The sequence below is a fragment of the Mauremys mutica genome, chromosome 3 (assembly GCF_020497125.1).
Source record: "Mauremys mutica isolate MM-2020 ecotype Southern chromosome 3, ASM2049712v1, whole genome shotgun sequence".
Classification (NCBI taxonomy): Eukaryota; Metazoa; Chordata; order Testudines; family Geoemydidae; genus Mauremys; species Mauremys mutica.
Genome location: NC_059074.1, coordinates 3522266 through 3546292, shown reverse-complemented (window position 1 = coordinate 3546292; position 24027 = coordinate 3522266). Strand labels below are relative to the sequence as shown.

The following is a 24027-nucleotide window of genomic DNA, read 5'->3' as shown; positions in this document are numbered from 1 at the left end:
TGGGTGTGCTTGCAAGTTCAGCTATTGGGTTCCTTGTTGATTTTTCATATAGGTACTTTACTGTAAACTGTAACTGCACCAAGAGGCTGCCGGGTGTACCCGGACAGCACTCCCGTCCAGAGGGGTGTTCCCTTCAGTCCCAGGCTGCCGGGTGTACCCGGACAGCGCTCCCGTCCGGAGGGGTGTTCCCTTCAGTCCCAGGCTGCCGGGTGTACCCGGACAGCGCTCCCGTCCAGAGGAGTGCTCCCTTCAGCCCCAGGCTGCCGGGTGTACCCGGACAGCACTCCCGTCCAGAGGGGTGTTCCCTTCAGTCCCAGGCTGCCGGGTGTACCCGGGCAGCGCTCCCGTCCGGAGGGGTGCTCCCTTCAGTCCCACGCTGCCGGGTGTACCCAGATAGCGGTGCCATCCGGAGGGGTGCTCCCTTCAGCCCCAGGCTGCCGGGTGTACCGGGACAGCACTCCCGTCTGGAGGGGTGTTCCCTTCAGTCCCAGGCTGCCGGGTGTACCCAGACAGCGGTGCCGTCCGGAGGGGTGCTCCTTTCAGTCACAGGCTGCCGGGTGTACCCGGACAGCGCTCCCGTCCAGAGGGGTGTTCCCTTCAGTTGCAGGCTGCCGGGTGTACCCGGACAGCACTCCCTTCTGGAGGGGTGCTCCTTTCAGTCACAGGCTGCCGGGTGTACCCGGACAGCGCTCCCGTCTGGAGGGGTGTTCCCTTCAGTCCCAGGCTGCCCGGTGTAACTGGACAGTGGTCTGGTCCGGAGGGGTGTTCCCTTCAGTCCCAGGCTGCCGGGTGTACCCGGACAGCGCTCCCTTCTGGAGGGGTGCTCCCTTCAGTCGCAGGCTGCCGGGTGTACCGGGACAGCACTCCCGTCCAGAAGGGTGCTCCCTTCAGCCCCAGGCTGCCGGGTGTACCCGGACAGCACTCCCGTCCAGAGGGGTGCTCCCTTCAGCCCCAGGCTGCCGGGTGTACCCAGACAGCGGTGCCGTCCGGAGGGGTGCTCCTTTCAGTCACAGGCTGCCGGGTGTACCCGGACAGCGCTCCCGTCCAGAGGGGTGTTCCCTTCAGTTGCAGGCTGCCGGGTGTACCCGGACAGCGCTCCCGTCTGGAGGGGTGTTCCCTTCAGTTGCAGGCTGCCGGGTGTACCCGGACAGCGCTCCCGTCCGGAGGGGTGCTCCCTTCAGTCCCAGGCTGCCAGGTATACCCGGACAGCGCTCCCGTCCGGAGGGGTGCTCCCTTCAGCCCCAGGCTGCCGGGTGTACCTGGACAGCGCTCCCGTCCGGAGGGGTGTTCCCTTCAGCCCCAGGCTGCCCGGTGTAACTGGACAGCGCTCCCGTCCGGAGGGGTGCTCCCTTCAGCCCCAGGCTGCCGGGTGTAACTGGACAGCGCTCCCATCCGGAGGGGTGTTCCCTTCAGTCGTAGGTCAATAGCACATGCCCTGTATGTCCTCTGAGGTTGAGAGCTTCACATCAGCAGTTTAAGCTACACCTGCAAACACATTCTTGCTTGGGCTCCAGCTGGGAATTCCTCCCAGACTGGAGAGTCTGTCAGGGTGAACAAGAAAACTAAGCTGCTGCCATCCAGCCCCTCCATGCCCATGTAGCAGCGGGCGCTTGCAGCACCGGGCTGGGGTGGGGGTAGCACCTGTCATTTGCTCTGGGCTGGTCAAGCTCCAGTCTTCCCTGAGAGCCAGATGCTGCTGGGGTTTTTCCTTTTGCATGTGAGCCCTGGAAAACACTTTGATGTATCGACAAACACCTGCCAGGGATGCTCTAGTTATTATGTCGTCCTAGCCCAGTGCCGCGGGCTGGGCTAGATGGCCTCTCGAGGTCTCTTCTCTGATTCTGTCAGGTCCTGCTAAAACCAGCAGCAGCTGAGTCAGCTTTTTTGGTGTGCAGTTTTACACAGCAGGAGCTTAATGAAAGCTGGCAGAGTTCAGTCAGGGCAGGGGAACCAGCCAGGGAAGGTTCCCCACCGGCTTGTCAGGCCCCAGAACACAGTCTGTTTGGCTAAGGCTCTCGTGGAGGCAGCTGTGTTAATTCTGGGAAGGCCGTGGGGCAGGCTGATACTATAGTCAAACAGGCCTCGCGTTTCAGGACGTAAGTGGCAGAGTTTGTACAGCATGAGTTACATCCAAGCTGTCCCTGCCGTCAGCCACATCAAGCTGGCCCAGCTGCCTTCTTCTCACTTGCTTCATCACGCTCGGGATTTTGCATTCCTGCTTTTCTCTGAATGCGAGTGGGTATCGGTTACTCGCCCATGTCTGGCATTTCCCTAAACTGGCATCTAAATTATTTTTACCTTCCCTGGACAAATGGTGGTGTGCATGTGTCAGAGCTCTGTATTGCAGGCCTGCTGCACCAGCCATGTGTTACATGCCATCCCCGCTAGGGGGTTCGGAGGGGAATGTGGAGTGAAAATCATCCGTCCCAGCCATGGGACGTCCCCTGTGCCTCGGAGCCCTTGTGAACTCTCCGAGCCCCGCTTTGGGGTCACATGCTCTAGGCATGGCATTTCAAAAGTAGACTAGACGCTTCTGGCCGTCTCATGTAGCAAGTGCACAGATGTGCTGGCTGGAGGGATTCCTCAGCTGTGGTTCCCTTCCCCAGCTTGCTGTAGTTGCTGGAGGGAAGAGTTGGCTGTAAAAAGCCCCTTGGGTGCAGGTATGTCAGTTTTCCTTTCTCCAGGATGAGTCTCCTTTCTTGGCTGCTCTGGCATCCTCACATCCCTCAGCTGGAACCAGATGTGTCTGTGCGTACAGCTGTTTGCTCTTCTTTTTAAAGCAGCCCAACATTTTGGAGCCCGCTGGGACGTGGAGTTAGCGTGTGCACTTCAGGTCCCTGCGTGGAGGGGGCCTGCTTCTGGATCTGGGGCTGCTGCTCAGTCTCAATTGCTCCACTTCCACTGAGCGCCATAACACACGCGCGCACACACACACACACCTGTGACAGCCCCATGCCGGCGCCAGGTAAGCGCAGTGTTCACTGCCAGCCATTCAGCGCCGGCAGAGCTGTCCCCTCTCCTTGCGGGCTGTGCATCGACTCATCCCAGGGGCTGGCGAGCCCTAGGGCATTGCCACTGCTCTCTTGCTGGGCTGCTTGCTGAAAGCTGCAGTGTCCTGCTCTCGTCTGACCCTCAGTCCATAAATTCTCAGTCTCAGGCAAGGGGAGCAGTGGGGGCAAAACCCCTAATTGGCTTCAGGGCTGAGCTTGATAAGTTCATGGCGGGGATGGTGTGATGCCTCTGATGGCTGATCTGCGACTGTTAGTAGCAAATATCCCCACCGGCCAGCGATGAGACATGGAGGGGTGGGGGTGGCTCTGAGTCGCTGCAGAGAATTCTTTCCCAGCTGTCTGGCTGGTGGGTCTCACCCACATGCTCAGGATCTAACTGATCCCCGGATTTGGGTCTCAGAAGGAATTTTCCCCAAGGCAGATTGGCAGAGACCCTAGGGGGTTTCACCCCCCTCTGCAGCCTGGGGTCTGGGTCACTCACTGGTTTAAACTTGTGTGAATGGTGGAGTCTCTGTCACGTGAAGTCTTTAAATCATGATTTGAGGACATCAGCAACTCAACCAGAAGTGGATGAGTGAGGTTTTCTGGCCTGCAATGACTAGATGATCACGATGATCCTTTCTGACCTTAAAGTCTATGAGTCTAAGGGCTTGGCTACACTTACAAATTTGCAGCGCTGCAGCAGGGTGTGAAAACACACCCTCTGCAGCGCTGCAAATTGCGGCGCTACAAAGCGCCAGTGTAGTCAAAGCCGGCTCCCAGCGCTGTCCGTTATTCCCCACAGGGAGGTGGAGTACGGACAGCGCTGGGAGAGCTTTCTCCCAGCGCTGGTGCTTTGACTACACTTAGCGCTTCAAAGCGCTGCCGCGGCAGTGCTTTGAAGTGTAAGTGTAGCCAAAGCCTAAGAAAAGAATCTGGAATGCCTGAGATCAATGTCCTAACGTACAGAGCACAAGATGGGGCATTACTTGGTGTCTGCTAGAGACCCACCAAATGACATGAGGGAACAGGAGGACCGGCTCCGTATGCCCCTGTGTGTAATGTGTAGGAAAGAGCTGCGTGATCACGGAGTAACAAGTGCGGGAGGTCTCATGCCGCCAGTAACTCAAACATCCCTGGAATTTCTGAGCAGTACAGGTGACAGTCTCCTAACTCAGTAAGCGCTGCAGTCAACCCAGGGGAAGTCTGTATTAGACCTTGTCCTAGCCAGTAAAGGGGAACTAATTCCAGAACTAAAAGCTACTGGTAGCTGAGGTACGAGTGATCCTGACTTGATCGCATTTATAACGTGCAAGCAGAATAAAGTCCAGACCAGTAATATACACACTTGGTGCTTTAACAGGGCCACTTTCACAGAGCTGAAAACAACTATGAGCCAAATCAGCTGGGAAGAAGAATTGAAGCAGAGAAATGTGAATAATTGGGAATTATTTAAGAGCACTTCACCAGATGCCCGCAAAGTCACAATCGAGGAAGAAGGCCGTATTGGTTAAAGAACTGACCTGGTTTAGCAGGGAAGTGAAGGCAGCTATAAAAATATATATATCTCAAATGGAAGAAAGGGAAAGTTAGCAGTAAGGAATAGAAGTCAGAGGTTACAGGTTTGGTTGATAAAGTTCATAGTGTTGACGTAATTTACTTAGACGTGAGTAAGGCGTTTACTGCACGATGTTTTGATTAAAAAAGTAGAATGGTCTCAATTCAAGGGGTCAGAGAAGAGCCACAAGAATGATCAAAGGAGTAGAAAACCTGCTTTATAGCGACAGAGCCAAGGAGCTCAATCTGTCTCACTTAACAAAGAGAAGGTTAAGGGGTGACTTAGTCCCAGTCTGTAAGTACCTACATGGGGAACAAATACTTAATACTGGGCTCTTCAGTCTAGCAGAGGAGGGTCTGTCAGGATCCAATGGCTGGAAGTTGAAAAGCTTGACAAATTCAGCCTGGAAATAAGGTGTAAATTATCAACAGAGAGTCATTCACCATGAGAGCAATTTGCCAAGGGTCGTGGTGGATTCTCTAGATGAAGACTGGCTGTTTCTCTAGGAGATTTGCTCTAGGAATTAGGGGGGCCGCTCTCTGGCCTGTGCTACGCAGGGGCGCAATCCTCTGGCTCGGGGATCTATGCTTTGATGACACCAACTGAGACAGTGCTTGGCTCTTGGGCTCGGGGCGAAGCTGCCTGCCCAGGACGCGCTGCCCCCATTCGTCCCAGAGGAGGTGATTCTCAGAGGGCCTGCGCAGTGCTCCCCTTCCCCTGCAAGTGACTGACTCCCAGGCCTGCTGGAGTCACGAGGCAGGAATGTCTGCGCCTGGCTGGCGGAGTGCAGCCTCCTGGAGCAGCGCTGTCCCCGTGAGCGGGCCGCAGCCTGGGTGACTGGTTCGCGCCGTTCCAGTAGCTCCGGGTGCTGCTGATTCCTATAAGTAGGGACAGCTTTGCCATGAATTATTCACAAGGTGCCCTACATTCCCCGGCGCAGAGAACGTCACACCAGGCTGGGGAGTAGGTAACCCCTCCTTACATTGCCGCTCGGATCTTCCCCCACTGCCTGGCAGAGGGGCAGAGCTGGGTTCTCTCTGCCCCCTGGGCTGGCCTGGCCGCCGGGTGGGACCTGCTGGGGCTCTCGGTGACTGGCAGACCACCAGCAGCACCCGCAGTGCTGTGCGAGGGAGTGCCGCGGGCCCAGTGCAGGGATGACGGGGCATAGCAGGCTGGGCGGTGCCCTAGTCCTGTGTCCCTTTCCTGCCAGCTGCCCGTTCCGAGTCCTTCCCAGGGCTGCTGAGAGCCACAGAGCCGCTGACCTCAGTGCCTGGCCCTGGGCAGTGACAGAGCAGTCTGTGCTGTGGCTCCTGGCGTCCGTGGTTGCTCCTTGGCAAACCGGCTGGTTCCCAGGGCTGTCCCCTCCGGGTGGTGTTAGGAAGCTCATGAGGGTGCTGTGGCAGGGGGCGTGTGGTCACTGGAGGGGGCAGGGCCAATCCTTGCACAGCAGTGTCATGGAGAGGTGAAGCAGGGTAGGAGCCCCGGGGCAGACACGCTGCTTTCCAGCTTCAAAGGTACAACCAGGGGTATCTGCCAGACACTCTCCAGCCTCCATGAGGTGGCAGCACCCCAAGGAGTCGTCCCCATCCCCTCCTGCTTGCCCATGTTTGACACACCTTCCCTGGGCGCTGGCCCGGCCTGCCATACCGAAAGGAGCCCTGTTTGGTGGGCCTGTTTACAAACATTATCGTCCACTCGGCTAAGGGAAACTGAGGCACAGAGGTGAGCTGACTTGCCCAAGGGAACGCAGCAGAGCCAGCATTAGAATCCAGTACTGCCTGGTCCCAGCCCTGTGTTCACTCTGCTGGGCTCTCGTTGCAACCCGGGATGCAGCCGGCAGGAGCTCCAGCCATGGGAACTGGGCCAGCTGTGCAGATGCCGGAGCTCAGGCCCTGACGGCTGGCAGCGCTCTGGAGCTAGCTCTGTTAATGGAACGGGAGGCCGCTCGGCAGGCACCTCTGCTTAAGAGCAGTCGGGTTGGGTGCTCCTGCAGGACCAGCCTAGGCGTTTCCTGGGTACTGGGAGGTGGGACGTGCCAGAAGCTCTGTGCTATCGCAATGGGACTGAAGCCTCTGACACACCTTGATCCGGGACTGGGAGAGCGCTCTCGTGCGGGGAAGACAGACAGCTCTGCCCAGGGTGCGGCCATCAGCCCTAGCGCAGCTCCCAGGCAACAGGCTGGATTGCAATGGTCTGCTCTGACCAGCGGCCTATCTCCGTGGGCTGCTGAGACATGTAGTCCCCACCTGACAGCTGGCTTGTTAACAGGCGGACAGCAGCGGGGCGGGTGAGGATTCTCTGGGCAGTGTGTGGCTGGGTGTCAGGCTGTGAGACTGACGCGGGATGGAGGTTACCAGACCACCTGGGTCTCCCAGCTCCGCTCAGGGTTGTGGAGGTCGCTCTAGCCTTCTCCATCGTGGCCTCTCCCTGGAGCCCGCCCCATGGCACCGTCGCGGGCGCAGCCCCATGGGAGTGGCAGCGTCCGCTGGGCAGAGTCACTGCGGTTGGACTCTGTGTGCGTGGAGGGACTGGCCGTGCGGTTCCTGCCCCCTCCCTGGGAGCCCCCCCAATCTATGTGGGAGGGGGAGGGCAGGTCTGCAGCCAGACAATGCCGGGGGGGGGGCAGGACTAGCCCCGTGGGCCCCCCTTCAGGAAGTTTTAGACCCCTCTGGCCAGGGTGTGAGTAATTCCTCCCCCCCCCCCAGCCTGTGTCTTCCCAGGGGGAGGTGGAAGGTGAGTGCTGGGGGGCGGCAGTGCTGGAGCAGGTTGGCTGGGGCCCCGGGGCGGGGAGCAGGGCTATTTGGGGAGATTATATGTACCCAGCAGGACAAGCCTGTGTGCTGTCGGTCCGGACGTACATGGGCCGGGAGCCCCATGGACAAGCACAGCACATGGCGGCAGCTGGTCCTTGTTAACCCTCCGTGCGCCACGGGGCTAAGCTGCACTGGGTGCTGAGCTGCGGCTAATGTCTCGTGACCCCAGTTGCCTGCCCTGGGCACTCTGCACGATAGGGCCTGTCTGTGTCAGCAGTGTGAGCACCACGTGCGAGCCGTGCCAGACTTCCTGTCCGTGCAGAGCCCTGGGGCTGCTGGCGAAAGCCTTCGTTGCTCACTAACGCTGCCCCATCCATCCCTGAGTCCACTGAAACCCCCCCCCCCTCGGCTGATCCAGACGGCCACTCCCCTCCTCTTCCAGCCCATCCTCCGGAGCCATCTCTGCCCTGCACCCACACGGCTCGGCTCGCGGTCTCTACACCTGTCTAGATCGGAGCACTGTGGCCCGCCCCCCAGCATGTTTGCCGTTCCCTGGCTGCGGATTGTGTGTTGCTAGGGCAGGGGTTGTGCTGCGACCTGTCGCTTGGGACTGTGTGTCTGGCAGTGGGACTTGCAGAGCCTTTGCCGTGGCTGTTGTCTGTGCTAAGCAAGCTGCTGCTGCGTCACTCCCCAGGCCCCACAGCATCCTGAGCCTGGCGCTGCGTTAGTCGGCCCAGCCTCCTGCGGGCCAGCAGTTGTGGCCGGGGAACCCCTGCTCGACCGAGCATCTCCCCCACTAACTTCATCATGTTTCAAGGGAGCTGCAGTTAAATTAGGCTCCAGGGCCAGCCACAGCCTTGCATAGGACAGAGGCTCACATCTGAGGACAGGCCCTGGGAAGTTGGTTCCCTCTTCCCAGCTGTGACCTGGGCTCCTGCAGCAACTACTGATAGCCCTTTGCCATCCAGTCGAGCGCTCGTGGCAGGACGGGAGGACAGTACAAGCTGGAGCCGGCAATCCAAACCCACCGCAGCGCAAGCACGTGGTGAGGACAGCCCCTTCCCCAAATGCTTTCTATGCTAGATGGACAGTGATGCAAGGGGGAGCCGAGGCACGGGGAGGGAAGTGGTCGCCCAAGGCCACACTTACGTTAGTGAATTGCCCCCTGGGGGTTGGGCTCTGCGTCCCTTGCTTCCATTGCAGGCCTGGGGAACTGAGAGCTGCAGAGGGGAGGTGATTTGTTCACAGCCGTGGCACAGTCTGTCATCCAGTCTGACATGGAACCCAGCTCCCGGGCCTCCTTCCCCAGCGAGGGCTGGCGAGAGACAGGACACTGCCAGACTGGCTCAGGCCCGTGTCCCATCTCTGCCAGTGGAGCACCAGCAGCTGCGGAGGAGGGTGCACGAACCCTGCAGTAGGGGAGCGTGAGGTAATTGCCCCCCAAGGTCTCCCTCTGAGCTCAGGATTAGGGGTTGGCTCTGTTGGTAGGTCTGCACTGCAGCTGGGAGGTGGGATTGGCAGCGTGGGTAGCCAGACATAGCAGTGCGGCTGCAGGGACATGGGGGGTGGCCCCTGGAGAATGTACCTGGGACATCAGATGGGATTGTACTCAGGTGGCTAGTCCTCTGTGGCCACGCTGCTGTGGTTAGGCAGCCAGCTCGAGCAGAGCTGGAATTCCCACACGGGCTGGGAATCGCACCTCCCAGCCGGTGCTAGCGCTGCCTGGCGAACTAGCCATGGAAACTCGCAAGCAGCGCAGCACTTAGGACGGAAGAATCCCATGCACTGCTACAGACTAGGGACCAAATGGCTGGGCAGCAGTTCTGCAGAAAAGGACCTAGGGGTTACGGTGGACGAAAAGCTGAATATGAGTCAACAGTGTGCCCTTGTTGCCAAGAAGGCTAATGGCATTTTGGGTTGTATAAGTAGGGGCATTTCCAGCAGATCGAGGGATGTGATCATTCCCCTCTACTCAGCACTGGTGAGGCCTCATTTGGAGTACTGTGTCCAGTTTTGGGCCCCACACTACAAGAAGGATGTGGATAAATTGGAGAGAGTCCAGCGGAGGGCAACAAAAATGATGAGGGGGCTGGAGCACATGACTTATGAGGAGAGGCTGAGGGAACTGAGATTGTTTAGCCTGCAGAAGAGAAGAATGAGGGAGGATTTGATAGCTGCTTTCAACTACCTGAAAGGGGGTTCCAAAGAGGATGGATCTAGACTGTTCTCAGTGGTAGAAGATGACAGAACAAGGAGCAATGGTCTCAAGTTGCAGTGGGGGAGGTTTAGGTTGGACATTAGGAAAAACTTTTTCACTAGGAGGGTGGTGAAGCACTGGAATGGGTTCCCTAGGGAGGGGGTGGAATCTCCTTCCTTAGAGGTTTTTAAGGTCAGGCTTGACAAAGCCCTGGCTGGGATGATTTAGTTGGGTTTGGTCCTGCTTTGAGCAGGGGGTTGGACTAGATACCTCCTGAGGTCCCTTCCAACCCTGAGATTCTATGAACAAGCTTTGGGTTCTTCATAGGGGAGGGGAAGGCAGGCTGTACCTTGAACGCAGGTCTGGGCAGACTGGTTGAGGAGGACCTGGCGTTCCCGGAGCCTTTCTGGTGATGGGTCATCTGTTAGGCTGCACATGCTGTGTGTTGTTCTTGAGTCGGGAGTGTAATTCACAACAGCGTTTCCACTCACCTTCAAAGCACTGAGAGCTCTTGAGCTAGGTGACAATTACCGCACAGATCAAACAAGCCAGCCTGTCAGCGTGGCTCCCTTCCTTTTGTGAGGCTTGGAATGTGAAGTGTGCTGTGCTTATGCTTCCGTGGCACAGCAGCACCATCTCTCCATTGTAACCTTGCTCCTGAGCTGAAGGGAGCTGGCTCCACGTTTACTCCTGGCAGGGAACACTGGCAGCGAGTGCAGCTCTGTCCCCAGAGCAGCCGCAGACTCTGGGCTGCTCTACATACTGCTTAAATCGCTGTGATTGACATCCCTCGGGGTGTGAAAACAACACCCCTCAGAGCGATGTAAGTTACATCGGCGTAAAGCTCTGTCCTCACCGCGCTATGTCAGCGGGAGGCGCTCTCCTGCCGACATCACTTCCGCCTCTCCCGGAGGTGGAGTAATGAGAACTCTCTCCCGTTGGCATAACGCGTCTCCAGCAGCTGTGCTACAGCCGTAGTGTAGACATGCCCAGTGGAAAGGATCGGCTGGTGCTGGGGTGTAGCGCTCTGGGGGATTATTGGGGATGGTGGGTTGGGATGACTTCTCTCAAGGCCTGTCTTGGTGCCAAACACAAGCCCAGAATGATAGGGGGGAGCACTAGCTCCGGATGGCCTGTGGCTTGGAAGAGACAATGGCAAAGGAGGAAGTGGAGACAGTGGTGATCGTGTAGACGTGTCCCATTCAGACTCCTCTTTCTAACCAGTCTGTCTGCATTTCTGTGGAGCCCATCACCATGGTCTCTGACAGAGGCCAGGCTCTATAGTCCCTGCTCCGAAGCAAATGCTGGTTGTTCCTATAGTTGCTTTTCTGTCGTTTTATCTAGCCTAGTTGTAAACGTGCCCAGTGATGGGGCTCCCAGCCCTTCCCTGGGTTGAGATTCCACATCGTGCTGCATCATAACATAGGGGTGTCACCTGGGATCACATCTGGAAGACCTGTGGCAGTCTCACGCAGCTGGTAGTAGAACCTCAGGGGGTTTCTAAACATAGACGTTGATAATTTTCTACCACGAGGTAATTGTATTTGGGACTTCATGATGACAGAGAAATATGAAGTGATCACTGGATTGGAAGCTGGCAGCTGCCTTGGGACCAGTGACCGGACCTGATTACATTCAGAATGGGCAAAGAGAGGACAGACCCAGTCAGTGATATATGTACTTGGTGCTTAGAAGGGGCTCATTCCCCACAGGTGAGAGAGAGGATGAACAAAACTGATGTGTAGGAAAAATATGAATTAAACTTGGGATTGTTTAAAAAGAGGTTGAGATGGCCCAAAAGCCACAATTTCACAGTCAAGAAGGAAAGAGGACAGTGGGGAAGTGAAGGCAGCAATTCAAACAAATAGTAGATAGTATCAGGGGCTAGCCGTGTTAGTCTGGATCTGTAAAAAGCGACAGAGTCCTGTGGCACCTTATAGACTAACAGAAGTATTCCTAGACTATCAGGGTTGGAAGGGACCTCAGCAGGTATCTAGTCCAACCCCCTGCTCAAAGCAGAGCCAATCCCTAGACAGATTTTTACCCTAGTTCCCTAAATCAGAGGTCTCCAAACTTTGATTGCTCACCCCTATCAGTAAAAAAAATTTTGTGCACGGACCCCCTGCCATGCCGAAGCACAAAAAAAAGAAAAAGAAATGCTGCTCTGACTCCTGCCTGATGCAGGGCCGCCCAGAGGGGGGGGCAAAGGGGGCAATTTGCCCCGGGCCCCGGGCTCCGCAGGGGCCCCCAAGAGAAGAGCGGAGGCTCCCGCCTCCGCCCCTCTCCTGGAGCCTCGGCGCATCAAGCGCCGAGACTCCGGCGGAGCCCCTGAGCCCCGCCCCGCTCGGAGCCGCGTGGTGAGGGGGCGGGGCTGGGAGCTCCAACGGCTCCGCTCGGCGTGGAGCTCACAGCCCCGCCCCCTCACCACGCGGCTCTGAGCGGGACGGAGCTCAGGCCCTGCCGGCTACGCGCTCGGTAAGAGGCCGGGGCCGGGGGGAGAAGCCGGGGCCGGGGCCGGGCTGGGGGGGAGGGGGAAGAAGCGGCGGCCGGGGCCGGGCGGGCGAGAAGCGGGACCCGGGGCCGGGCGGGGGGGGAGAAGCGGGACCCGCCGCCGCCGCCGTCGAAGCGCAGCCCGGTCTTCGGCGGCGGGGGGCCCCTTCTGTTCCGGGACCCTCCGCCGAAGTGCCCCGAAGGCCCGCGGCGGGGACCCCCCCCTCGCCACCGAATTACCGCCGAAGACCGGGCGGCGGGTCCCGCTTCGGCGGTAATTCGGCGGCGGGGGGCTCCCGCCGCGGGTCTTCGGGGCACTTTGGCGGCGGGTCCCGGAACGGAAGGGCCCCCTGCCGCCGAAGACCCCGGGCCCCCGGAATCCTCTGGGCGGCCCTGGCCTGATGAAGCAAAAAAAAAAAGTGCTTCTCCTGCTGCACACCCCCAAGGATCCTCTTGTGCACCCCACTTTGGAGACCACTGCCCTAAATGGCCCCCTCAAGGATTGAGCTCACAACCCTGGGTTTAGCAGGCTAATGTGCAAACCACTGAGCTAGCCCTCCCTCCATGAAAGCTTATGCTCCAGTACCTCTGTTAGTCTATAAGGTGCCACAGGACTGTTGCTTTTTACAAATAGTAGATAGTAACTGATATAAATTAAATGTTATGAAGTGTGGAAAATTGATGAGGGAAGCTAAAGAATTCAGGGACAAATCCATGGCTGGCAGGGCTAAGGATGACGAGAAGGCGTTTAAGTATATTAGGAACAAAAGAAACTCTAGCATTGGTATAAGAACATAAGAGTTGCCATAATGGGTGAGACCAATGTCCATCTAGCCCAGTGTGGTAGATGGGACACTGGCCTGTACCAGAACATTAGGGGAGTGTACAGAACAGGGCAGTTATGGAGTAATTCACCCCCTCGTCACTCCCCGGCTTCTGACAGTCAGAGATTTAGGGCCTGTGCATGGGGCTGCATTCCTCACCATCTTGCTAATAGCCATTGATGGACCTATCCTTCAGGAACTTATCCAGTACTTTTTTGAACCCAGTTATACTTTTGGCTTCACAGCATCCCCTGGCAATGAGTTCCACAGGGTAGTTGTTCGTTGTGTGAAAATATACTTCCTCTTGTTTGTATAAAACCTGCTGCCTATTAATTTCATTGAGTGACCCCGGTTTTTGTATTGTGTGAAAAGTAGGGCCGTCAAGCGATTAAAAAAATCGTGATTAATCGCACTGTTAAACCATAATATAATATCATTTATTTAAATATTTTTGGATGTTTTCTACATTTTCAAATATATTGATTTCAGTTACAACACAGAATACAAAGTGTACAGAGCTCACTTTATATTATTTTTATTTCAAATATTTACACTGTAAAAAACAAAAGAAATAGTATTTTTCAATTCACCTCATACAAGTACTGTAGTGCAATGTCTTTATCATGAAAGTGCAACTTACAAATGTAAAATTATGTACAAAAAAGTAACTGCATTCAAAAATAAAACAATGTAAAACTTTAGAGCCTGCAAGTCCACTCAGTCCAACTTCTTGTTCAGCCAATCGCTCAGACAAACAAGGTTGGTTACATTTGTAGGACACAATGCTGCCTGCATCTTGTTTACAATGTCACCTGAAAGTGAGAACAGGTGTGTGCATGGCACTGTTGTAGCCAGCGTCGCAAGATATTTGTGTACCAGATGTGCTAAAGATTCATATGTCCCATCATGCTTCAACCACCATTCCAGAGGACATGCATCTATGCTGATAATGGGTTCTGCTTGATAATGATCCAAAGCAGAGCAGACTGATGCATGTTCATTTTCATTATCTGAGTCAGATGCCACCAGTAGAAGAGGTTCCGGGTCTGTAGTTTCCACATCGGAGTGTTGCTCTTTTAAAACTTTTGAAAGCCTGCTCCACATCTCGTCCCTCTCAGATTCTGGACTGCACTTCTGCTTCTTAAACCTTGAGTAAAGTGCTGAATCCATCCTTAGAAATCTCACTTTGGTACCTTTGTTTCATTTTCTCAAATCTGCTGTGAAAGTGTTCTTAAAATGAACAACATAGAATCTCAGGGTTGGGAGGGACCTCAGGAGATCATCTAGTCCAACCCCCTGCTCAAAGCAGGGCAAATTCTCAGATCTTTTTTTTTTTTTTTTAAAACCCAGTTCCCTAAATGGCCCCCTCAAGGATTGAACTCACAACCCTGGGTTTAGCAGGCCAATGCTCAAACCACTGAGCTATCTCTCCCCCCTGATATGTGTTGAACAGCGCTGGTCCTGGTAAAGATCCTTCTCTCCACTGTGAAATCTGACCATTTATTCCTACCCCTTGTTTCCTGTCTTTTAACCAGTTACTGATCAGGGAGAGGGCCTTCCCTTCTCTCCCATGGCTCTTTAGTTCCCTTGGAACCGTGCTGCCTCTCGCGGACACAACTGAGAGTGACAGTTCAGGACAAGTTGCTCAGAGCAGGGCAGTCACAGCCCAAAGTGGGGTGTCCTTTATTACTAAGGCACCAAACCAGCCACACAGAGAGGACTTTGGTCTTACCCCACTGGCTAACCACAAGTCACCCAAGCAATTCCCTTAGACACGCCAGTTTCCCAGTATCACCACCAGTGCCACTCGTTATGGGGACAGATGGTTATGAAAACCAACACCCCAATAAAAGAGAAAAAGGTTCTCTCGATCCCAAAGGCCCAAGCCCCAGACCAATATACAAGTCAGATCTTACCCACAAATCACGCTGTTGCCAATCCTTTAGAATCTAAAATCTAAGAGTTTATTCATAAAAAGAAAGAAATAGAGATGAGACTAAGATTGGTTAAATGGAATCAATTTCATACAGTAATGGCAAAGTTCTTGGTTCAGGCTTGTAGCAACGATGGAATAAACTGCAGGTTCAAATCAAGTCTCTGGAACATCCCCCACTGGGATGGGTCATTCAGTCCTTTGTGCAGAGCTTCAGCTTGTAGCAAAGTCCCTCCAGAGGTAGGAAGCAGGATTGAAGACAAGATGGAGATTATGCAGCTGCCTTTTATATCATTTGTCAGGCGGTTTGTACTTCCTTTGTCCCAACCACAAGCTACCCAGCACGTGGCCTGGGAAAACCTCAGAGTTCTGCCCATAGGCCTGTCCCTGCCTTGCTGAGTCACAAGGCGGATCTGCCTTCTCTCCATGGGTCAGTTGTGTAGCTAATGGGCCATCAAGCAGGCCAGGCAGAGCTGATGCCAACTTGTCTGGGTGTCACCCAGAAGCACAGCACAAGTGTGAAATACAGACAGTACAGAGCCAATACTTATAACTTGAAATACAAAAATGATACATGCATACTAGGGTGACCAGATGGCCTGATTTTATAGGGACAGTCCCAATTTTTGGGTCTTTTTCTTACACATGCTCCTATTACCTCCCACCCACTGCTCTGATTTTTCACATTTGCTGTCTGGTCACCCTAATGCATACAGACAGCGTAATCGTAACCATCAAATCCTAACCTTTTCATAGACACGTTATGTGACCTCCTTTTGTACAAGATTTGGTGCCACTATAGGACGTTGGTTGCAACAATGATTTATCCGGTCCCAGTTCATATTAATAATGTCCCAGATGCCCAGATGGTTGGTGCCTTGGGCCAGTGCAGAAAGGCTGTTGGTTCCTGTCTGCCCCTTGCAATGGGCTGCTCTCTGGAGGTGCAGGCGAGGAGCTTAACTGCATTGTATTTGTTTTGCACGGAGTCTCTTGTGCATAATAATGACTCTGCTGATTCCCTGTGAGGAATAGCCCTCAGTTTCCGAGCACCCGGCCTCCACCTGCACCCTCTCCAGGTGTGCTATGGCTGGCTGCTTCTCCCCTGTGGCCTTTGCCCACCCTGGCACGCCCTGTGCGGTGCTGGCAGCGGTGTACGAACATAGCATGGGCCCTGCCCCCCAGGAGTGAGACACCCCAACATGGCAAGTGACAGTACTGGTTGAGGTGTGCAGAATCCGGGAGCCTGGAGCATTGCCTCCTAGGACCTGCAGGCAGCCCCTGCGGGGGTATGGGCAGCTGCATTCTGTTCTGCTTTGTGCAAATCGCATGCAACCCTTTGGCTGCTGGTAAATGACCAGCACCACGTGGCTGTGCCAGCAGTAAGTGCGTGGTTCACGGTGGCCTTTGCATGAAGCCTGGTGCATTGTGGGCTGCCTGGGCCCTGTGACACTGTTGGATTGTGTTGGAACAAGGAGATTTGGTGTCAGCTCTCGTGGCACTGGAGCCAGGCTGCCCCAGACCATGGCCAGGCGCCTCAGAGCTGGGGGACAGAGAGCTGCTCCATGTTACTCGTGTGGTATTTCTCACTGTGCAGCACTATCTCCCCATGCCCTGATTTCCCAAGCCTGCCATACAGAGTCATTTCATCTGATCCTATTTTGGTGCATATCGTTTAATAATTAAGTGCGTCTTGCTGCGTGACGCTGTCACACGGCTCTGGGAACAGCGGAACTCGTCACTGTTTTAATCAGGGATCCTGTTTGTACGCCGGGCCCCCAACGCCCTCGCTGGGCAGCGCAGTCTGGGCAGGACGATCCTGTTTGTGCCCCACACGCCCTCGCCGGGCAGCGCAGTCTGGGCGGGACGATCCTGTTTGTGCCCCCAACGCCCTCGCCGGGCAGCGCAGTCTGGGCGGGACGATCCTGTTTGTGCCCCCAACGCCCTCGCCGGGCAGCGCAGTCTGGGCGGGACGATCCTGTTTGTGCCCCACACGCCCTCGCCGGGCAGCGCAGTCTGGGCGGGACGATCCTGTTTGTGCCCCACACGCCCTCGCCGGGCAGCGCAGTCTGGGCGGGACGATCCTGTTTGTGCCCCCAACGCCCTCGCCGGGCAGCGCAGTCTGGGCAGGACGCTCAGTCTCTCGTGGGTGCCTGGAAGTGGGACATGCTTCCTTGTGACCTGCTTTTGCAGAGCAGCTAACCCTGGCAGGAGCAGTCTGGCGCACTATATTGCAAACTAGAGGAGCTTTGAATCCGACATGATGGTTGTATCCGCTGCTCCGGGCGGTGACGTTTTGTGTGTGGGTCTCATAGGTAATTGTGGGAGGGGTGGTTTCCTGCACTCCATTTCTGATCCCCCGTTCTGGCAGCAGGACACTGGGGGGCCGAGACAGGCCCGAATCCCCTCTGTGTGCAGCAGGGTTTCAGCAGGGGCTGATGGCCCTGGCAGGAGGTGCCTGTGTCAGGACAGCAGGGGTCCAGGAGCCCTGACAGCTAACGGGAGTGGGGCCCTGTGCACTGATCAGGCAGGTCTGTCACGACAGGGGGTCTCTGCATTAGGATTTCGGGCGACGGGGTGTTGGCGGGGGAAGGGAGAGGTCCCCGGGGCGTGGAGCTCACTCCCCCAGATCTCTTTCAGTCCATCTCCATATGTAACCACCGGAAAGCCCCAAGCTTCTGAGCCCCACGCTGTGTGTAGTGCCCTCTCCGGCTCCCCACCAGAGTGTTATCCGTACGTGATGAGTCTTGGGAACATGGGGCTTACCAGCCCAGTCAGCCACGGGCCACCTCGTCTGGATCCAGGGGGGCCGGGAGCCCCCCGGTGCACAGTTAGACTCGCTGTGACGTTTGCGGCTGGGCAGGCCGGCTGGGCGTGTAAGCTCTGTGGGCAGAAGCGCCAAGCATGCTTGGGGGTGCTAAAAATAAATAGCACAGCTACTACTGGGGCAGTTGCTGAGTGGAAATAGTTGCTTCTGTGACCCCCCTTCTCCTCCCCAAAATAATCTGCCCCTTGCAAACCTAGCCGGTCCCCCCTCCCAGGCACCTGCTCCCGTTCCCTCCGCTTTCCAGGGCGGAGCGGCACCTTCTGTCCGTCACACGTCTCCCCCAGAACTCGTCCTGAGCGCCTGACTGCCCAGCCCCTGCCTTTCCCAGAGCCCAACGCCTGCTGCGGTAGCACAGGCGCTGAGGGTGGCTGGGGCTCCCTGGCTCTGAGCCCACGTGCCCCTGTGTCATTGCTCTGCTTGTTGCTGGGCTCTGGGCTCCCCCCTCGGCCGCGTCTGACGCGTCTCTGCCGTGACCGCCCTCGTGCGTCTCCGCACGCAAAGCCCAGAGAGGGGGGCAGAGCAGGAGAGCCTGGGAGGGAGCTGCATCGCCTCCACTCCCCTGGGAACGGGTGCTGGGCCTGCAGGCCAGCACCCTCCACACTGCCTGGGCCTCTCTAGCTGCCTCTCTAGCTTCCTCGCTCGGGGCCGGACCGACCCCCCAGCACTGTCGCTGGGAGGCCCCAGCTGGTGCAGTGTCTCTGCGGGGATACGGTGCTGGCGCCAGGCACCTGCCCTCACTGCTGGTTTGTTTCCAGACACGGTCAAAGCGTTGTCTGATCTGCGGCGCAGGCTGGCTTGGGCCCTGGCTGTCCTAGGGAGCCATCTCCCTGCAGACGCCCTGCCCGGGCTGTGCTTGGCTGGCACACTCTGAGCTCAGGCACCCGTCTGTCCCCACCTGACAGGATGGCAGCCAGTTCCCTCGACTCCCCTGCCCCATTCAGGGCCTGTGGCCTGCTGGGCCGAGCCTGCCTCGCTCAGCCCACCCTCTCCCGGGGGCAGGGCAAAGGCCCCTGCCTCCTTCATGGCACAAGTGGGGCCTGGCAGGAGTTTTTCAAGAAGCACAGGCCTGGCGTGGGCACCCTCCTGGGTGAGCTGGGGGGCCAAGCAGGGCCCCCACCAATGCAATCCCAAGAGGCGTGCGTGAGCTGCTGTCTGCTGAGGCCTGCGCCAGGCCTGGGACGGGCTCTGCACTGCCTGTAACCCAGCGGGGTGCTGGGGGCAGCAGGGGGAGAAGCCACTGAAGGACCGTGCTGGGTGAACTGGCCAGGAAGAGCGTTTGGCTGGGGGAGGAGAAGGGTTCAAATCAGCCGAGGAGGGAGGGGCAGAGCTTGGGGGGAGACCTCCAAGTAGGGTGACCAGACAGCAAGTGTGACGAATCGGGACGGGGTGGGGGGTAATAGGTGCCTATATAAGACAAGCCCCCAGATATCGGGCCTGTCCTGATAACATCGGGACATTGGTCACCCGAGCTCCAAGCAGGGCCTGGGCAGCGGGAGGCTCAGCGGGGGCTGCTCTCCTTTGGAGCCGGGCCTGAGTGGTGTCCCAGCAGGCTGCGCTGGGTTGTCATTCACACAGCCAGGCCTGACTGCGTGTGGGCCTGGGGAAGGGAACATCTCCTATTGCACCCACGTCTGCAGGGGAGAGATGCTTCCGAGCCGCACACAGCTCGTCTTCTGCTCCCGGGGCTCTGGGGGGCCCGGGCCGGCGCTTGTCTCTGCCCCAACAGAAGCTGTTCCCTCCCCCACCTCGGTTCTCTGATATCCTGGGACCCACCCGGCTACAACAGCCCTGCAAAGAGCAGTGCTACTATCCCCTGGCGCTTTCCTCCAGCCCCAGGGCAGAGGCAGCGGATCGAGTGGTGCTTAGCAGCATTCAGAGCACCTGAGAGGCCCTAACAAAGGAATGGGGTGCTTATCGCCTGCTGGCCAGCAGAGGTGGCCGCGGTGCCCTGGCAGGTGAAGTGACACTGATGAAAACTGAGACTCAGCACTAAAGCAAGTGGAAGTCAGGCAGTGAGAGGTATTAGATGCAGCCCTAATTCTCCTCCCCGGTATGCGGCGTGCGTGGAGGTACCTCCTTCGTTACGTGCTGAGCACACAGCCCTTCTCCAGTGAGCTAAGCTAATCCACGGCTGACTGTGACCTCGGAGCCTGTCTCAGCCCATGGTACGGCCACAAAGACGCCCCGCTCATACGTCTGCACAAGGGCCAGAGCTCAGGCTCAACTTTCCGCCTGGCACCTGTCCTGGCATGCCTGGCACCTGTCCTGGCACGCCTGGCACCTGTCCTGGCACGCCTCGCACATGGAGATGCCCTCTCTAAAGAGATCTGTAATTCAGCGAGAGCGCCCTCTGGCCAGCCCCAGCCGTCGCAGGGGTGGGAGACAGCAGCTGAACCTGCCAGCAGTGGCAGAGGGCTAGGGGGCACAGAGCCCTCTCAGGAGTGGTGAGATCTCAGGGGCAGCCTGGGGACTCTGCTGTCAGCTGGCGGTGGTGCCCCTGGACCAAGGGCAGGTGCCCAGCTCTCCCCCAGGGCTCCTGGCTTTGCTTCCCTGGATAAGAGGGTTCGGGGGGGGGACAGTGTTTGTTTATTTGCAGGAGCCTCTTCCAACCCACTTCCCTTCTGGCGGGCAGGGCTCCAGGGCAGGCTGGTGGGCACGGGGCTGGAGGCTGCTTGCCTTGTGGCTAGGATAAGGGGGGCTGGGACATACTTCCTTACTCCTCCTGCCCCCAGACTCAGCCAGTGTGACACCGCCCTCCCCTTGCCCAGCTCCGCTGAGTTACCCACCCTGCGTTGGGGAGACGGCTCTGGGGCCCACACTTGAGAACATGCTGGCTGACTGGAAAGAGCGACAGGGCCTGGCAGGGAGAGGCTAAAGAATCTGTGAGACAGCTGAGAGGTGCCTTGATCGGGACCGGCTGGACGGCATGTGTGCGGAGAGATTCCTGAGAGCAGGCAGCTCCTGAATCGCAGCCAAAGGCAGAACCAGCCCGGGGCTGGTGAATGAAATGGGACAGATTCCAACAGGCTTTACACTGCAGGTTATTCATGGTGAGGGGAGTTACCACTGGGTCTGCTGGCCAAGGTGCCCTGAATTCTCCACCACTTGGGGACTTCACATCAGAACTAGATTTCTTTCTAAAATGGTTATTCTTATTATTTGGGTTACCCTAGCACCTGGGCCCCCCATCGTGCCCCAGTCAGCCCCCCCCCCATATCACGCTGGGTGCTGGGCAGACAGAGAGTGAACAGCCAGCCCTTGCCCCAGGGGGCTGACAAAGTTTAATAAAACGAGAGCCCAGCTGCGGACAGACAGGCAGACGTGGGAGGACAGCAGCCTCCCCGGGGTCAGGTTTTGCAGGCAAAGGCGAGGTTTGCAGGAGAGCTGGAGTAGCTCTGTGGCTGTTCCTGGAAGGGAGCGGGGCCGGGGACTTGTGTGAAAGGTAAACGTGGGGGCAGTGGAGGCTGGCCCCACGGGCACGCGGGGGTGGGAGGCGACACTTCGGATCAGCGGTGCTAGGTAGGCTGGGACAGGCCGGAAAGAGCCTGGAGTGGAGCTTGTGTTTGATAAGCTAGGGAAGAGGGAGGTGACGTAAGAATGGCCAAGCTGGGTGAGGCCAACAGTCCATCCAGCCCAGTGTCCTGCTGGGTGAGCCAGCCCAGTGGTGGCCAGCCCAGTGTCCTGTCTTCCCACAGGGACCAGTGCCAGGTGCCCCAGAGGGAATGAACAGAACAGGGAATCATCAAGTGATCCACCCCCTGTCACCCATTCCCAGCTTCTGGCAAACAGAGGCTAGGGACCCCATCCCTGCCTGTCCTGGCTAATAGCCATTGATGGACCGGTCCTCCATGAACTTCTCTAGTTCTTTTTTGAATCCTGTTATAATTTTGGCCTTCGTAACATTCTCTGGCAAAGAGTTCCACAGGTTGACTGTGTGTTGTGTGAAGAAATACTTCCTGTTGTTTGTTTTAAACCTGCTGCCTAGTAATTCATTTGGTGACCCCTAATTCTTGTATTTTGAGAAGGAGTAAAGAACACTTCCTTATTTACTATCTCCCCACCAGTCATGATTTTACAGACCTCTGTCATATCCTCCCTTAGTCGTCTCTTTTCCAAGCTGAAAAGTCCCAGTCTTATTAATCTCTCCTCATATGGAAGCCGTTCCAGACCCCTAATAATTTTTGTTGCCCTTTTCTGAACCTTTTTTCCAATTCCAATATATCTTTTTTGAGATGAGGAGACCACATCTGCACCCAGTATTCAAGATGTGGGCATACCAGGGATTTATATAGAGGCAATCTGATATTTTCTGTCTCATTATCTATCCCTTTCCTAATGATTCTCAACATGCTGTTTGCTTTTTTGGCTCCTGCTGCACATTGAGTGGATGTTTTCAGAGAACTATCCACAATGACTCCAAGATCTTTCTTGAATGGTAACAGCTAATTTAGACCCCATCATTGTATATGTAGCATTGGGATTATGTTTTCCAATGTGCATCACTTTGCATTTATCAGCACTGAATTTCATCTGCCATTTTGTTGCCCAGTCACCCAGTTTTGTGAGATCCCTTCATAGCTCTTCGCAGTCTGCCTGGGACTTAACTATCTGGAGTAGTTTAGTATCATCTGCAGATTTTGCCACCTCACTGTTTACCCCTTTTCCAGATCATTTATGAATATGTTGAACAGCACTGGGCCCAGCACAGACCCCTGGGGACACCACTATTTACCTCTCTCCATTCTGAAAACTGACCATTTATTCCTGCCCTTTGTTTCCTGTCTTTTAACCAGTTACCAACCCATGGGAGAACCTTCCCTCTTATCCCATGGCAGCTTACTCTGCTTAAGAGCCTTTGGTTGGTGAGGGACCTTGTCAAAGGCTTTCTGAAAATCTAAGTACGCTATATCCACTGGATCCCCCCACCTGTCCACATGCTTGTTGACCCCCTCCAAGAATTCTAGTAGAGTGGTGAGGCATGATTTCCCTTTACAAAAACCACGTTGACTCCTCCCCAACAAATCAACAAAGGGGCTAGCTGTGTTTAACTCTGAGTGGGGCATGATAGTCGCTTTCCTGCAGTAGACAAGGCAGAGGGGTGCAGAAGGGAGAGAAGAGGTAGGGTCGTAAAGCTGGGGAAATGCTTTTCTTGATGTTTTTGAGTCCAGGGCGACTGGTCAGTCACAGATACTTTGGGCTGGAAGGTTGGGCAAACCAGCTATTGCTCTAGACTCCAGCTTGTCTTCCTGGTCAGGGACATCAACTGGTTGGTCTGGTCAGATCCTCTCCTTCACTGATCCTGCTCAGGCCCAGCAGAGCTGGACGGGCTGTCTCATCTCCGTACAGTTATTTGGGGATGCGGTGAAAAGCCAAGAGAGCAGAGGAAGATGCAGGCAGAGCGGGTAGCCATGGGGAGAGGATCTCTCATGTATCAGGCTGGGGTTCACGCTGGAGTTTCAAGGTTTGGTGTTTCGGCAACAGTCCTTCTGCTACAGCCACAGGGCTGCTGAGCTTTGTACCTTTGTGGCCGCTGCACTGCCAGGGTGGTTGCTGTGACACCAAACCTGGCTACTTGCACTAGACAAACCCCCACACGGGGGGGAAAAGGAACAGCAGAGACAGAAACTGCAGCTTCTGGCGTTGGTGGTGACTGCCAGTGCAGCCTCCGCATCGGAGAAATGCAGGCCCACCAGGCGGCTTTAGCAGCAACTCCGAGACCTGGCAAACTCGTGCCAGCATCAGCCAGGTGGGAGATTTGTTTGAGTTGCCTCAGTGGTCACAGGCTCACAGCAGTCTTGGCTGGCTCAGCCAGGCTCGTACTAGACAAGAGGAAAAGCAAGAGAGGAAAGAGCAGAATAAAGTGGGGAAGCCAAAGGATGCAGGGATGGGCAGGGGGTGTGGCAGTCTCACATCCCAGCTGCGGGGGGGTTGAGCTGGAGATGGTTGAGGGGAGGGGGCGTGTGGCTCCTTCGGCTCAGGATGAGGATGGTGGAGGCCTGGATCCAGGTGATGGGGGTGACACTCACTGGGGTGTGACTTGCCACAGGCTTCCCCCTTTGCCATTGGACTCCATGGCTGCTCGGTCTCCGGTGCCCCCTTTCTCCGCCCCTCCCTGGAAATCCCGTGCCCCCCTCCCAGCACGGCCGTGCCCCTCTCCCAGCATGGCCGTGCCCGGCGGGGAGGGGATTCTGCGGGTCCCTGGCTCTCGCTGGCAGGGGGAGGGGAGCGTTGGCTGCACTGTGCCAGCTGGAAGCACTCTGCGTAACCCCTCAGCCGCGCTTGCAGAGCGTGTGCAGGCCGCTGGGCTGGTGTGTGCCCAGGCCAGTGCGGGCGTGGCAAGGAGGGGGTTAATGGGGGCTTGCCAGCTGGAGCGCCTGACCCCGATAAACTCCTGGGCAGATGCTGCCGGCCTGAGCCTTTGTAACGTATCCTGGGGCCGATCTCAGGCCGGATTCAGA

The 24027-nt window shown here is 56.5% G+C and overlaps 1 protein-coding gene across 2 annotated transcripts in view; it reads left to right on the top strand.

Annotated features, from left to right (window-relative positions):
* The window catches only part of MAPRE3 (microtubule associated protein RP/EB family member 3), a 67105-nt gene that overhangs the window by 22386 nt on the left and 20692 nt on the right, over positions 1-24027 (top strand). Inside the window, exon 1 of one of the 2 annotated variants that reach the window (XM_045010056.1) lies at positions 8068-8346. The exons of the other annotated variant lie outside the window; for it this stretch is intronic. The gene's annotated coding sequence lies outside the window, so the exon portion shown is untranslated. Of the gene's footprint in view, positions 1-8067; positions 8347-24027 lie in introns of those variants that run through there. 2 annotated transcript variants of the gene reach the window in all.